Source organism: Anastrepha ludens, chromosome 3, assembly GCF_028408465.1.
Source record: "Anastrepha ludens isolate Willacy chromosome 3, idAnaLude1.1, whole genome shotgun sequence".
NCBI lineage: Eukaryota > Metazoa > Arthropoda > Insecta > Diptera > Tephritidae > Anastrepha > Anastrepha ludens.
The window spans coordinates 30,889,429-30,906,055 of record NC_071499.1 but is presented as its reverse complement, the minus strand read 5'-3'; positions in this window follow the sequence as shown (position 1 = coordinate 30,906,055).

The following is a 16,627-nucleotide window of genomic DNA, read 5'->3' as shown; positions in this document are numbered from 1 at the left end:
AATACATATATTCACACACTCGTCCAATCAGTCGTTGCTCAGAAGGTACCGAAGTATTGTCATTGGTTGATTTTTCTCGTATATCACTAACACAATCTCAGTGTTTTCGTACACAAACGACTTCGTCAGCCCATCAGCTGATTCTGTCAATTTCGCTCAGAGCCGAATAACGGTCTGCATAGCACACCTCTAAAATTTTTTCACGTTATTGCACATACATACACTTAAGTGCAGAGGGAAAGTCTTTTTTCTGAGTTGTAATACATATGCAAATGCAGAGCCTTTATGTGAAAGTTTTGGGGAGTTTATTTATTATTGCAATTTACTCCTATGTTGTTTATGTAATTTATTCCTGTGTTGTTTATGTAAGTTCTTCTACTTCTTGCATTATTGTCCATATTTTCACATCTCTCTCATAAAACTACACCAATATGAGATCACGCATTCTCTGATGAGCGCAACCTTGTTTCTATCATTCTTGGCTCTCAATTGCTTGTCCTAGAGCGGCTGCTACAGGACAAGTATTTCTGTCTCATTTTGATGTATTGTGTCCGCTGGAGGATTTAAGGAATAATAATAGGGAATATAAAATAGGAAATTATTAAAAAGTTCCTCTAGTGACTAATACACTCCCCCGATAGGTCTTCAGGCATCTTCATAAAATAAGATTCAAAATGGCTTAAACTTGGCTTGAAGAAAGCAGGCCAGCTGAGAAGTAAATTTTTAAATGATTCCACTCATTGCGCTCCATACCTCTGTAAGAACTAGATAATAACGTGAGTCTAACCGGATAAATTCCTACCACATACTGTATAGTTATGTTCGCTACTAAACGAAAATGGATCGTGAATAACTAAAAGAAGCAACGCACGATCTTTGTTTCGATAAACGAAATCAACGATGCCCTGCCTAACCACCTCATTAGCCATACGGTGTTCGGCAATGCTACTCTGATATTGACTAATTTTGAAAATATTACTAGCAATCCTAGCGCTTTAGTTGCTGCAAGGTATCGGCATAAATATTGTGACAAATCACGAATATTCGCGAAACGAAGGACAACAGTATCGAGCAAATGAGAAACTAATAGCCTAGATAGACTGCTGCGTTAGTTGGGATTACCGGCGCAGTTAATTCTGATTAAAATTGTAGTGAGCAGCTGATTTGCTTATTGAATAGTTTGGCAGTAAAAGATGGACTGCAGGCAACAAATACGGGTATTGGCTGCCCTGATACTAAGAATTAATTATTTATTTAAACAATATTGAAGGCATTGCTCAAACTGCTCTGAAATGTCGGAAAAATATTAAGGTAATTTCGGACGTGTTAGTGCAAACTAGCATTGCATCCAGTCTTTTTTGTTCTCTGTAAGAATTTTATTATTTTTCATTCACAATAGATATTAACTGAAATTTTTCGGCAATGTTGCCATCGAAAATTCCCCTTATCCGCTTAAATTATGAGAATTAAGACTAGTTGTCAATCCGCAAAGTTTTTTTCTGATAGCGGTCGCACCTCTGCAGACAATGGCAAATCTCCGAGTGTATTTCTGCCATGATAAAGCTCCATATAAAACCCATTTGCTGCTCGGAGTCGGCTTAAAGGTTCAAGTCCCTCCATTTAACAATATCAAGACGCACACCACAAATAGGAGGAGGGCCTCAGCCAAACACATAACAGAAGTGCATACACTTCGTGGTACATGGTACACATGGTACGGGCCAATTATTTATTTTAATTTTTATTTAAGCAAGTTGTACTACCATTAGTTTGTGACTTTTATTTAGCAATCCAGTGACCGAACTCAGAGGAATTAAAGAAACACATTTTATTGAAAAAAAAAAACGGAACAATGTTAACCTGCTTGCAGGATATAACAATGGTGAGCAGCCAAACGGCAATTTTCTTAAATATATATATATTTCCCTGAAAATGCACACTCTTCCACAAAACTTCCCATTCTCGTTCGTATGTAAATATGCAAATTATTGTAATGTAGGTGGAGTAGAATTCGCTTGGAGGTTACACCCGCTGAAGATATGCACGAGTTTGTCCCAAAAGGATTTACTTAAATTAAAAAAAAAAAATTTAAGCGCCTGCTATCTAAGTCAAATTTAAACCTACATATAGCCGCGAAACGTGCAGCTGTAGCGAAGTGTTAGAAATATAATATAAATAAACCAAAGAAAATATAAGTACATTATACCATATACAACAATATCACAACTTAAAAAAAAATATATATTTTTTTTTGAAATTTTAGTTCTTTCTGCATTGTTGTAGGAAAATCTTAAATTACCCAAGTACACCGATATACAGCCATGTATGAATTCCCTAATAACTATACTATAAGTATAGTACATACATACATAAGTAAATATCAGCATAAAATACTTATAGAATATTTAGCTTACATTTCGAACGTTGTCGTCGTCGCACATCGGCCATCGTTGTGAATCTCTGCCTCGATCGTTGAACACACAAAAGTAAATAGACAAAGATGCACTTCTAAAATGTTTATCACTCCCGGGCAACGTAGTCAAAATAGTATCTGGCAAATACGATACGAGTATGATGGGTTGGCTGGCTGGCGTGCAAACAAACACCCTGAACAGCAAAACAGAAGGTCATATACACACACACACATATGTATGTGTGCTTTATATGTACGCAAGTAATGTAAATGGCGCTCAGACAAGCAGCTGAGAGTGGCAAATGGAGAGCAATAAAATTGCCTGCGATTGCAGAAATCGAAATCGAAAAAACAAAACGTTTGCAGCGTGTCAATAAATAAACGAATTTAATGCACTCACACCGGCACTTGGCAACAACAAATAGAAACAGGCAGAAGTGAATTTGCTTTGCTGCAAATTAAGTTTGTTTTTAAGTTTTTTAAGTTCAAGAAGGTACAATAAAGAAGAACAAAAACGCCGCGTATGCTGTTGTTTTAATTGTCGAAAAATCACTAACCTGAGTGCAATCACAGCTCGATGCTGAGAGCATAAAATGCGGTTGGAAAACGAAAAGAGCTTCAAAGAAATGACTATTTTATTTTGCCAACATTTCCTTCTTTCTAGTTGTTATTATAAATGAGCTCTGTTTGAGGGTAACTTTAGTTAAAAAACCAGTTCAGGCACAGTAGAACGCTTGGGAAACATATAAAAGAGCAGAGCTAAAATTATAGAGAGAGTGTGAGAGAGTTGCTAAAAACAACAAACTCGTGTTTACAAAACTAAAAGTTGTGCCGTAGTAGATATCTACAGTAGCCACTCGATTATATAAGCACTCAAATATAATATATGAACATGTAATGAGAGCAATGAACAAACAAATTTGAAAATTTTAAATAAATATTGATTTTTTAGCCACTTGAACAGAATTGCATCGGGCAGGGGGTTGACGGATACCCGCTGTCAAAAACAAGCAATTATTAGTATGAAATTGCACAGAATTGCATAGAATTGCGGGGGCGACAGATTTCTTGCCGTCGGTTATTTTTACGGCGGGAAAATAAATAGATGCGTATCCTTTTTTTTTTTGACGGGTTAAAGGCTCTGGGTTGCTTTTGCGAACACTTGATGACAATTTGTTTGTTAACAAGCAGGCAAATAACAAGCAAATAATATGGGTTATTCAATAGGTGCGCTCAACTTTTTCCCGATAGGGAGGGCGAACGACGCAATATTTTTTATTTTTCGCTTGTCATTTGTAAACTTCATTAGTATACATTTCTTCATGGAACGCTACACACTTGAGCAACGATTGCAAATCGTGCAAATTTTTTATGAAAATAATCGTTCTGTTGCTGCTACTTTAAGAGCATTACGGCCATTTTACGGTCCATTTAACAAGCCGTACCGTTTTGGGGTTATGTGAAGTCATTGGTCTACAGTAACAAGCCGGCGACGATTTGTGAGCTCAGAGCCAATATTGAACGCGAAATTGCTGGAATTTCGGCCGATTTATGCAAAAGAGTGGTCGAAAATTGGGTTCAACGATTGGACTTCGTAAAACGTGCACGCGGTGGTCATGCAAAAGAAATCGAATTTCATACTTAAATGTATATGTTCAAACTCGATAATAAAAAAAAAATTAGTTAAAAAAGTCAAACCGTTTGTGTTTTATTCAAAAAAGTTCAAAAGTTGAAGCGCTCTTACTGAAAACCCCTATATTTATTCGATTAGCACAAAAAACCCGCAAAATATCATTAGTTCAGAATTATTTTATTTTTGTAACAATGAGCTTACGATTTGCTTCACAAATAAAGCACACGAAAATATTTCACTACGAAATTAATTTTGTTCTAACCACAAAATCTCAGCTGAAAATTTTCCCGTCTATATACGGAGGCCGCCGTAGCCCAATGCGTTAATGCGTGACTACAATTCGGAATTCAGAGAGAACGTAGGTTCGAATCTCGGTGAAAGACCAAAATGAAGAAAAAGTGTTTTCTAATAGTGGTCGCCCCTCGACAGGCAATGTCAAACGTCCGAGGGTATTTCTGCCATGAAAAAGCTCCTCATAAAAAACATTTGCGGTTCGGAGTCCACTTGAAACTGTGGGCCCCTCGATTTGAGGAACAACTTCAAGACGCACACCACAAATAGGAGGAGGAACAAATTTTCCGACTGAAGTGGATCAGCTGATCACCACCCATCAACCCGCTGTCCCGCTGTAATTCTGTTTCAGATCTAATAAATGCAATAAAAAACAAATTTTAAAGCCAGTGAGCAACCAAAATTACTTTTAAGCGGTTATCGCGCCAATCAAGAAGCCGAAAAAGTAAGAACACCACCTGCCTATCTACATATTTTATTTGAATATTATTTTCTGCTACACTTTTGTTTCTTCTAATTTATTAAAAGTTGTGGTTATCCTTACTAATATCGGTTTTGTGATTTTTCCGCAATGGAAAATGAATGATTCAAGTCTTCGACTAATTTCAGTTCCCAATTTAGTTTTTTTGTGCTCCGTCATCAGAAAGTTAAAATTAACGAAAACAAGAAATTATTATTTTATTACACAAGGGAGAAAGTGTGAAGATATTATAAAAAAAAAACAACCAAAAAAAAAAGTATTCAACAACTTCTTGTATTTTCGCATTCTTGCAATGCCTCTCAGAGCTTCTTCTTTTGACTTCTTTATTTTTAGCAATTCTGAATAGAGTCCCACTAAATAAAGTCGGAAAAAGATAGATATACAATATATATTTTTATATGAGGTACGCACTTCCATCTGAAGATTTGTTATATTCCTCTACCTCGTACTTCGAATTGAAGGTAACCTATAGGTGGCATACGTAATCTGCAATACCTGGTATGCGAGCCTGTCTAGTATTGTGGTGTGCCACTCCGAGCTATCCTCCCATCGAATAGTTCCCGTAGCGTAATAACATTTGCGGCGCTTTTCACGCCCACGATTTGAATCTTTTGTAGTATGAGGATGGCTGATTTCTTCATTAGGGTTAATCGCCAACTGGTACCACATAACATACCAATACTATAATGGCCTAGACAGACGGTGCCATTAATCAGGATTAACGACTTAATTCTGAATACGGTTGGACAACTAGACTTAATTCTCAAAATTTAAGCGGATTAGGGGAAGTTTCGATGGCAACATTACTGAAAAATTACAGTTAATATCTATCGTGAATGAAAAATAATGAAAGTCTTAAAGAGAAGAAGACGAAAGACTGAATGCAAAGCTAATTTGCGTTAACGAGTTCGAAATTAAATAAATTTGTTTCCGATATTTCGGAGCAGTTTAAGAAATTGCTTAAATATTGTTTAAATAAATAAATATTTCTTAGTATCAGGGCAGCCAATACCCGTATTTGTTGCCTGCAGTCCGTCTTTTACTGCCAAACTATTCAATAAGCAAATCAGCTGTTCACTAATCCGCGTAACAACCGGCTGTCACACTATAATTTTATCAGAATTAGCTGTGCCGGTAATCCCGATTAAATCGCCATCGGTATACATGCATACACACACAAACAAATGTTTGTGATATTGTTTCAGTACTCATCTATTTGATAATTTTCATAATATTTCTTTAATAGTGTTGAGTCTTAAGCTTAGGAAAGCTTTATTTTGAAAAATAATGATGAATAAAAATTTAGTTTGTTGTTTAGTGAATAGTAGTAATAGTACTTCATTGTTAAAAGCCTGTGCCTAGATTTTTTCTCCACGAAGTACTACTTCAATGTTACGAAATGAATTGTTTAACTTGATTCTACGAATTCTCTAACGATCTTTCTTTGTAAACTGTAAGAAATGTTAAATTCACTTCAATAAAATGAAATACGGTAAGTAAATTATAAGTTTAATTTATTTAATTATTAAATTGTGTAGCATTCATTAGTCTGTAAGAAATACTGCGTTTTTTAGATTATTAAATAAATAAATATTTACATAAACGAGCAAAAACTGCGTTAATAAGTTCACATAAGCGAGTGGATACTGCTTGCATGTAAAAGAACAGAAAAAAGACAACAATTATAATTATAAATTTATGCACGCTCCCGTATACGTAAGGCAAACTTAGGTATATAAAAGATTTGCGACACTTAATTCAGTGTATTATTATGCATATCGTCGAAAAATAATCTTATGAGCACCGCCTAGCCGCCAACTCATTAATGTCTGGAGTTGCCTATAAAGTTGGAGTCTATAAAAGCCATAAACATTGAACTCAATTAGCCACTCAATAAATTTTATTGGTTTATTAAAACCCAAAATTGCATTATTTAACGAATGTTCAAAGAAAAGTTTTGCCAGAACAAAAAATCTACACTCAACTGCACAATAATGAGATTATAATACTCGTATGTTCAAACACAATTTTTTTATCGCCTGCACTTTTCTGCACCGACCGCCGCAATAACGAGACCACTTTTACACTGCCATAAACATTTCCCTCGACATTGAGGCTGAGCCACTTGAAATAACGCAACCCATTGCACCAACTATGCTTAACATTGTATTTTACGAGGGCGAGCCAATAAGATGTCGTAACTTAGAACGGACGATGTTGGTACCTCAAATATTTTCGTTGTCATCAAACATCATTTAAAAGAACCTACCGCAATTTTCTAACAGAAGAACGTTTAATAAATTTTAGGGAGTATTTGCAATCTGAACGAACATAAATTTAACCTTTCAGGTATTAAGGGAACCCGATGGTCTAGCAATTTCAAAAAATTGTTTTTTTTTTGTTTTTTTTTTCGATATTTTGAAATTATACAGGGTGGGCCATATAACGTTTGCTTTTAGAACCACCTATTTTTTTGAGAATGGTAACACAAATGACATGTCAAATGTGTTCATAATTTACTTAAAGGTTTGCCATTTACGAAATGGGACGCTCTACGCTTGAACACAATTGGGAAATATTGAAAACCAATTTCCAAAGTGGTGAGTATTCTTCTTCTTTCGCGGTTACAGTAAATGGCGAGCGTTACCGTGACATGCTCAACGAGTTTTTGTTTCAAAAAATTGAAGAGGATGACATGGACGACATTTGGTTTCAACAGGACGGTGCAACATGTCACACTGCCAAAGTTACACTCGAACTTTTGGCTACCGTTTTTGAAAACCGAATACTCAGCCGAAATTCCGATATCGGAGCTATGATTTAAGCCCGTTGGACTATTTTGTGGGGAGCCTTTAAGCACAAATGCTATGCGAACTATCCAGAGACGATTGATGATTTAAAACACGAAATCGAAGTTGTCATTCATGAAATTGGAGCCCAAACAATCGAAAATGTGCTTAAAAAATGGGTTGATCGAATGGCCTACTGTACAGTCGTGGCAGTCATTGGAACGATATTATTTTTCATTCATAAATGACAATGTTCAATCTTCAAAATAAAAAAAAAGTTTGAAAAAATATTGATCAGTTTTTTTTTTATAGCCGATTCAAAAAGCAAATTTTACATGGCCCACCCTGTAGTATCTTAAGATCATACTGTGAAATTTCCATACGGAAATTCCCAATATTATAGCTTCTACAGCCCATTAACTAGGTAGAAAGCGGTCCGCGCGCTCCTGTACCTAAAACTTAAAACTCATTTATCTCGAAACGACTTTTTTCGACCCGGTGTCGTCAAAAAAAGAAACTATTCAACCGAATCGTCTGAAATTTTAATTGTTGTTCACGACATCAATGGCTATCGCCTGTACTAGAATCATATTATTATTTAAATTATTTCATTTTTTTATTGATAAATAGACAATAGATAGGACAAGACCGTTCTGGTCCAATTTTTCGTGAGAGACAACTTAAGCGCCATTTTTAAAATTATTAAAATTGGACCAGAACGGTCTTTTTTTAATTTTTGTATCTAAAAGAAGCTAAGTAAAAAGCCTAGAAAATTTAAAAACTGTTTTTTATTTTTTTATTGTAAAAAAAAAATACTGAAAGTACACTAAATTTTCGAGCTCAGACCACCGGGACCCCTTAACAGTCGAGACAGTGAACCACTTGAGGTGCCTCGAAGCCGAAGAAGGTCATGATGAGTCTGTCGGCCAACAAAATATTGCGGACTGTTTTATAAGATGTCCGCGCATGATGCAGAGCTTTTAGATCAATCGAAAAATGTAAGAAACGTTGGATAAAGACTGAAATTTGAAAGATCGAGCCAAGAAGCACCGAGAGATTTGGTAACTTCTAAAACACTCAGGCTAAAAAGCCCATTGTATTTAAAGCTCTGGAAATTGAAAGGATATACAGTCAAGGAGGAAAGGAGAGAAGTAACAGAGGGAAAAATATAGGATAGAGAAAAAGAGGTAGTTAGACTTGCGACAATTTTTCAGATTCTTTGATAAATTTGAAAATATCCTTTCATTGCCTTGAACCCGGCAGTGTCCTGGAACCCATATAAGTACGAGCTTAATCTGTCTTGCAACAGAATTAAACTTCTGCTTACATTCTTGAACAATCTTTGAAGTTTTCTTTGCGTTCTCCAGTGCCTTTAGCGCAGCCTGACTGTCACTAAATGCATTCTGCTTCTTTCAGAATGGCAAAAATTTACGTTTGAAAAACAGTTGCCATTCCTCCCGTAGCGTAATGATGGAACGATGAGCTGTATGAGCTTTACGACGACATAGACATAGCGCAGCGAATAAAGATCCAGCGGCTACGTTAGCTGGGTCATGTCGTCCGAATGGATACAAACGCACCGCCTCTTAAAGTATTCGATGCGGTACCAGCTGGTGGTAGCAGAGGAAGAGGAAGGCCTCCTCTGCGTTAGAAAGATCAGGGAAGGACTTGGCTTCACTTGGTGTGTCCAACTGGCGTCGGTCAGCACGAGAAAGAAACGACTGGCGCGCTTTGTTAAACTCGGTCAAAATCACGTAAGCGGTTGTCGCGCCAATTAAGAAGAGAAGAAGAGTCTTATAAGACCACCCTCGTATTGTATTTTCTAAGAGAGTGGCGTGTGATAACTAGAAACAAATAAATTAGAATAACCCGTAAATTTACTTGAAAAGTGTCAAATATGTATGAATGTATGTACAAACTTGAATATGTTTATATGTACGGATATTGATAGCAACTGATTGACAGTTGTCGCGACTGCTGCAATGTGGGATTTATTTTGTCCAAATGATAAGATAATAACTTAGCAACAGACGTTTCTTAATATTTGTCAACTTTCAACACAGATATAACTGTAGTATAACGAATACATGTTTTATGTGTTTTAATGCTAAAATTTTTTGTAATAGTTTGTATGAACACGCCTTGGTTATAATTATTTTGTTACTATAGACCTCGGGTAACTGTTAAAAGAGACCAAAGCAGTATTTAAAATTGAGAATATTGCGGAGGCTGTTGGACCTGCAAAAGTTTGTAACAAATACCCTAAGTGTAATCATCCACTTCCTTATTAAAGATGGAAAGAGAATAATTGAATAAAGAAAAAAATGAGAATATTGCGGAGGCTGTTGGACCTGCAAAAGTTTGTAGCAAATACCCTAAGTGTAATCATCCACTTCCTTATTAAAGATGGATCTCCCACGACGATATCCAGTTTTCTTGCGTGGATGCCGAAAAGTGGAACTAATAACGAGCTTAGGCTTTTCTAATAGAACGATCATTCTAGATAACTCACAGATTTTGTAAGGGTACGTGTAGGCCATTTGCGGGCACCACATAAACACAGAACGAACAGATTTCCAAACTAATGTCAGCTATGCAACTATCATCAACTTTCCCTGCTTCAGCTGTTCATCGTCAAACAAACTGTGGCAATTCTTATGGCACCCACAATAGACGCCGTTATAAAGATTAACCTTTAACTAAAGAATATTGCATTACTATGGAATATTGGCAGCATTAGCAATTAAAAGCTAAATTAAAAAATAATTACTAATGATAAAAGTATTTCAGTAACCATTAAATTATGTTTCAACTTACGACTGCAACTACGGACCAGTGGGTTTAAGAAAAACACAGCACTGATGTATGTACATACATACGTTTATGTGTTAAATTAATTATGTGTTTAAATTTATACTTACACCTACACACACAAACACATTTGCCATACATACCAACAACATTCAATTAAGAAGACTTAAAATTAAAAGTCTTCCAGGCGCCAAGGAAACGAATTTCAAATTTGCTATAATAAATGTTTCCTATGTGAAATTGGGATGGCATTTTTTAATTTTTTGAATGACGCCTGCAGACATTGTTCAATTTATTTACCTATGTAACATTTGTGATTAGAGGTGAGAAGCCATGAAGTCTTAGTCGAAATTTGATTGATTTTATATGCAGCTTACGCATGTACAGTGGGCGAAGCCAAACAAGTAAACAGTAAACAAAAACTTATTTTGAAAGATATACCTGCAAAGGGGCTGGATGTAAAAGCTTAAGCGCAGAACTTTAACATGAAGTGGGTAGTGATTTAAACGGTTTCACTGTGGTGACGTGTGTTGTGATTTGTTTTGCGTCATAGTCGTGCGATGCTTTAAAGGCTTTCATCTGGAGTACCCATAATATGCATATGTACTTGTGCACACTCGCACACACACATATGTTTCATATTGATGATATCTTATCAGTGGGATACGCTTGCGATGAAGTGTGTCTTGTAACACCCTCGTAATACATTAAGTGAAAGCTGTTTACAAAATTAAAGAGAGTAATCCTACCGTAGATGTGTTATCAGGTGTTTTAAAATGAATGCTTATTTATGTATGCGCACACATACATTTACGAGTACGAGTATGCAAATGCTTAATGACTATTTTGCACATTTGGCTATTTTTATCAGTGGTGGGTGTTAGTATAGGAGTTGTTAACATATCGCACCCTAAATACAAAAGGGTCACAACTCAAAATACTAAAATTTTCAGGAGAGACGAAAAACGTTTTATGTAAAAATTATTCTAATATTTAAAGAAAATATTGTTCCATCATGAAAATATACAACATTGAAGAAGGTTCTACTATATTTTTTTCAATTTTATATTATGTTTGCGAAAATAAAACAAAATTTTGATTTATGACTCTTTAACTGAAATTTTTTCGATTAACTAGTGATATTATCTTAAGTTGTGCCTTTTCAACTGATAAAATGTTTTAATTTTATAAGTTTCCTAACCTAATTGAACACACATTTCACAAATAAAGAGGCACAATGCAAAATAATATACCACGAAATTTATCACTTTTTGCAGCTATAGAGGCAGAATGCAAAATAAAACTCTTTATGTGTAATAAAAGTAATCAGCTGTTCTTGAGCCCATTAACGCAACTAAAAATAATTCTCTTTAGTTGATCGTGCAAAAGCAACACACTTGACATAAAAATAGTCATAACTGTATTTTTCCAGTTAAAGAAGATAGTTATGTGAACGAAATATTTGCAGCAGTTAGAAATGTGTGCAAATTTATGCAAAAAAACTCAGTTTTGGAAAATTTTGAGTTGTGACCCTTTTGTATTTAGGGTGCGATATGCTCACATGTATTTATATTTTGTATGCCAAATTTAGCATATTTTTGTGTTCCTTAAAGTGCAAAGCGGTGTTGTGTGGTGTATTGAAGCGTATTAAGGAATATTGTGGGCAAGGAAATGCTCTTTACAGTGGATAATTTCAAGAAGAAATACGATCATTGGTATCGTACGGTTACGAGTTGTGGGTGCTCATGGCGAAGAACGAACTAAGCACTCCACTGACGAAATATGTATATCGTATACTTGCTGTGAATGTACAAGGACTTTGTAAAATATAAAGGGTTTTCCAATAAGAGGTGTTATTTTGATAAAAGATCTATAGTTTCGTTGCTTGTATGGCACGTATCGCCGTCTTGTTGAAAATAAAGGTTGTCCAGATCAATACCATCCAATTCCGGCCATAAAACTAGCCACCGTAACTGTTGCTCCAGCTTCATTACCGAAAAAGTAAGGTCAAATGACTTCGCCGGACCATAAACCGCACCAATCAGTCACACGTTGAGAGCACAGAGAGGCTTTTCAAAAATAACTCTTTTTCAGATCTGACAATTTTACTTGTTGACGAAGCCACCGAGGTGGAAATGGACCTCATCACTCAAGCTGAGTTTTCGATGGAATTCCAGATCATTTTCACGCATTTCAACGACCCAATCAACAAAGACACGACGTTGTTGATGATCGGCCGGCTTGAGTTCTTGTGTTAACTGGACTTTATACGCCTTAAGACCCAAATCTTTATGCAAAATACGGTGTAATGCCGTTTGTGGAATGCCTAATTCCAAAGAACGACGATGAATGGGCAAACCTGGGTTTTCTTCAGCACTTTCGGCTACAACAGCAATATTTTCGGTTGTTCTTGAGTGACGTGAATGGGTTTTATTTTTCACATCACTAACTTGTCCAACGCTCGAATTTTTTCACCAATTTCTGTATTGCGGTCCGACAAGGTGCTTCACGTTGACCCAAAAATGTTCGAGTCTTACGAACCGTCTCTACCAAATTTTCCCCATTTCTATAGTGAATTTTAATAATTTCAATGCGTTGTTTAATCGTGTATCGTTCCATTTTCATTAATGGCGTAGTTTCTTGCCATTGGGAAACCTTTATAAAAGCGGGAGGGTTACGCTGGTTGTAGCAGAAAATTACCAGAAAAAAACTACTTAAGCTAAAAACAAACAAATGTTCCTTAAAATTTCTCCTAGTTTCCGAGTTTAAAACCAGGAGGGTAGCCAATGTTTTCGGTAACGTCTGTATTTATATATGAGTATGGGATCATTTTTGGCTTACTACACCATTTCCAGTTAGATTTAAAAAAAGTCTATTGTATGCTGGAAATCGTGCATTGAATTTTAGAATAGTCAACTGGGTTTTAGAAAACGTAACGTAAAGTTGCGAATCAATTGAGCTTTATAAAACGTCAATTATGATATATATATAATATATTAGGCCGGGTCGATTTGTGGGGAGGCAAAAAAATCGCCCATTGCTCTGTGAAAATCATATTCTAGGGATCAAAATAAGAAACTTTGCCGAAGGGACCATACCTCTAAAACGAATTCTGATGTCCCCCAATTTGGGTCGAACTTTTCGTGTCTTTTGTGGGGAGGAAAAAAAAAATCGCCCATTGCTCTGTGAAAATCATATTCTAGGGATCAAAATAAGAAACTTTGCCGAAGGAACCATACCTCTAAAACGAATTCTGATGTCGTCATATTTGATTTTTTTTCAAGACAATTTAAAATATCAAAAAAATCACTATTTTTCTATGTCGTTCATTCATCTTTTTTGGTCAAAAAAGATAAATACCTTTGAAAGTTATGAATAAAATTTGCCAATTGTTTTTTTTTTTTTTTTTTTATATTATAAATTGCGTTTCACAAGTGACGCCTAGCTGTCAGTTCTGAATAATTCCTAGACTGTAACGTTTGTTTATGTCATCTTTGACATTTGTCAAGGAGACGGGTGTAACAATTTTATAGAATAGAATAACTCCTTAAAAATTGTTGAAACGTATTACGAAAACAGTCGATCTTTAAGAGCAACATATCGCAAAATTCGTATTCATTTAGTGGAAATAAACATCCGATTGATAATGATTCTGTCGAGGATAGAAAAAGGCAGATGGACAGGCAAACCGAAAACTGGACGTTCTGTTGAGAATATTGTTCCTGTAGCGCAAAGTGTTTATTGCTGAACAACGTTCAAGTATCAAGTATCTCTATTATGCACAAAAAGTGATAAAACTGTATAATTCATACGTTTTTTAACGCAACTGTTTTGTATAAGTATAAACATACATACATACATGTGAGCATTGCAAAGCCCAATAACATTTTGATTCAAAAATTAAATTAAAAGACTTTTACTTTTACTTAATAAAAAAAATTAATTCGCATGACATTTGGTAGCATCAGCATGCGAAAAGCAGCGTCCATAGAATCGTATCGTCATCATCATGATTAAGCTTTTAGGGGGTTCAAACAATATGCGGCGCCATGTATGCGAACAGAACATATTAACATTCATCAGCCGTCATTTTACAGCGCCCAATACACGCGTCGCTGCCAAAGTCAAAGCTGACGCTGAAGCTAGCGCAAACACACAATCTTAAACACACGCACAGTTGCTCCAGAAGGAGATATTTTTAGCAGAAAGACCGACATTCGTGCGACTACTGATTACTTCTTTGCCAATAACAATTGCAAATGCAGACGCAAGCCGTTAACGACAAAATAATTAATACTTCCCATTCAATAAGGATCAAACGCATGCAAGCAAAATTGCTTTTTGTTATGATTTACTCCTACTCAAATTTCCTCAGCGTGTGCTGGTGATAGTGTGGTGCGATTCGGGGTGGCTCATTCGATACTCATAGCGAGAGCTGACGGCTGCCAATAATGGTTTCGTAAGGGGGGCCTAACAAAAGTACATTGCAATATACTCTACATTTACCGTCAGCGTCAAAATAAAGTGTACACCAGATATTGTTAAGTTTTGACTATTTGTTTACTTATTTTATAATTTCAATTATTTGTTTATAAAAATATGATTCGTACCAAAATAAAACCCATATAAACTAGAAAAATTTCAGGTACGCAGTTTTGCAAATTATTGAATTTTGAAATTGAATTACAAAATTCAAGTAGTTCAAAGATTGCGTTGATTTTTGACAATAAATATTACAGCAAGAGTATCAAAGCAAGTAGTTTTAAAATAAATTCTTTTATTATTTTTATTTATTTATATTATTAATTTTTTTTTTTTTTTTTTGTAATCGTTTCCACCTGAAAAAGTAAGACAGCAATAAAAGCAGTAGAGTTCAAAACGCACTCGTCGAAAACAGTCTTAGAATGTCATAGACTCCTAAGTGACTTATCCCAGTGATTCAATATTAACCTCATTTGGGTGCCAGGTCATAGAAATATAGCAGGGAACTGTATACCAGAAAGGGTACAACACAAACTATTTAATCGGATAAAGCGTTGATACCCATACTCGTAGCCACTGGTAAAGTACTGATAGATTAGTTTCTCTATCTGGTAAATTCTAAATAGCAAAAGCGAACATGCGAATCAAGCAAATTGATAGGCCGAAACTCAGCAGTGGTCGTTTAAAATACCTGTCAAAACTCAAGAGAGAGAATGGAAGAAGTTTGGTAGGTATATTAACCGGTCATTGTCTAATAGGTTACCATGCTACAACGCTGGAAGCCCTTTATATATATACATATATGGGAAATGCTGCTGAAGTCACAGTCCTTGGCCGAATGTAAATCCGGCCCTTTCCGGTTAGGTAAAACCGACTGTCATGGGAATGCTCACGAGAAGATCGTTCAGGCGCATTTTTGGGAAACTCTAATTAAAATGACACTTGGGTGTAATTCTACTGGTCAAATGAGCTACTACTTTACACCTACAGCACAGAAAAAAAAATCCGAATAAAAATCTAACGCATCGCACATCCCAGGACTGATGAAGGGAGAGCAAACGTTTTCATCGCTTTCTGGCACTGATTTCACAATTATTCAAGGGTCGTGACCGCGAGTTATTACCGGGGGACCATGAAACTACAGTAGTTGAAACTATTATAACAGGCTGAATAAGAAGGATCAACATTACCTTCCGAATATGGAAAGTAAACACTCGAGTTATCAAAAGTACGCTAAATTACACAATTAACCCTCCGTTGGACACCTTTTTAAAACTTGTCCATTTTTAATTTCTGGTGGAATGCGGCGTATGTTGGATCGTATGGGGCCATCTAATGGAACGTTTTGTGTTTGCAAGGAAGTTGATGGGCTCAGAAAAAGTGATGCGACACGAAGTTTTTTAACGACTTCATGTTGTTGTTGTTGTAGCAGCATAATCATTCCCCATACCTACTATATGGGGAATGCTGCTGAAGTGACAGTCCTTGGCCGGATATAAATCCGGGTCGTTCCGGTAACGTAGAACCGACTTTCGAACACATTGGTCCTGGCAAACATTGAAAATCGTATGAATAATTCAGTCATTAGTTCTCAATTCACTACTCGTTTGGCTATGGAATCATTTTTGAACAAACCAATTACTATCCCTGAAAATATTATAGTCAACCAACCAACCGGAGTCGATACACTCACAGCGAAGAGAGATTGTCGTCTTTGTATACAAGGA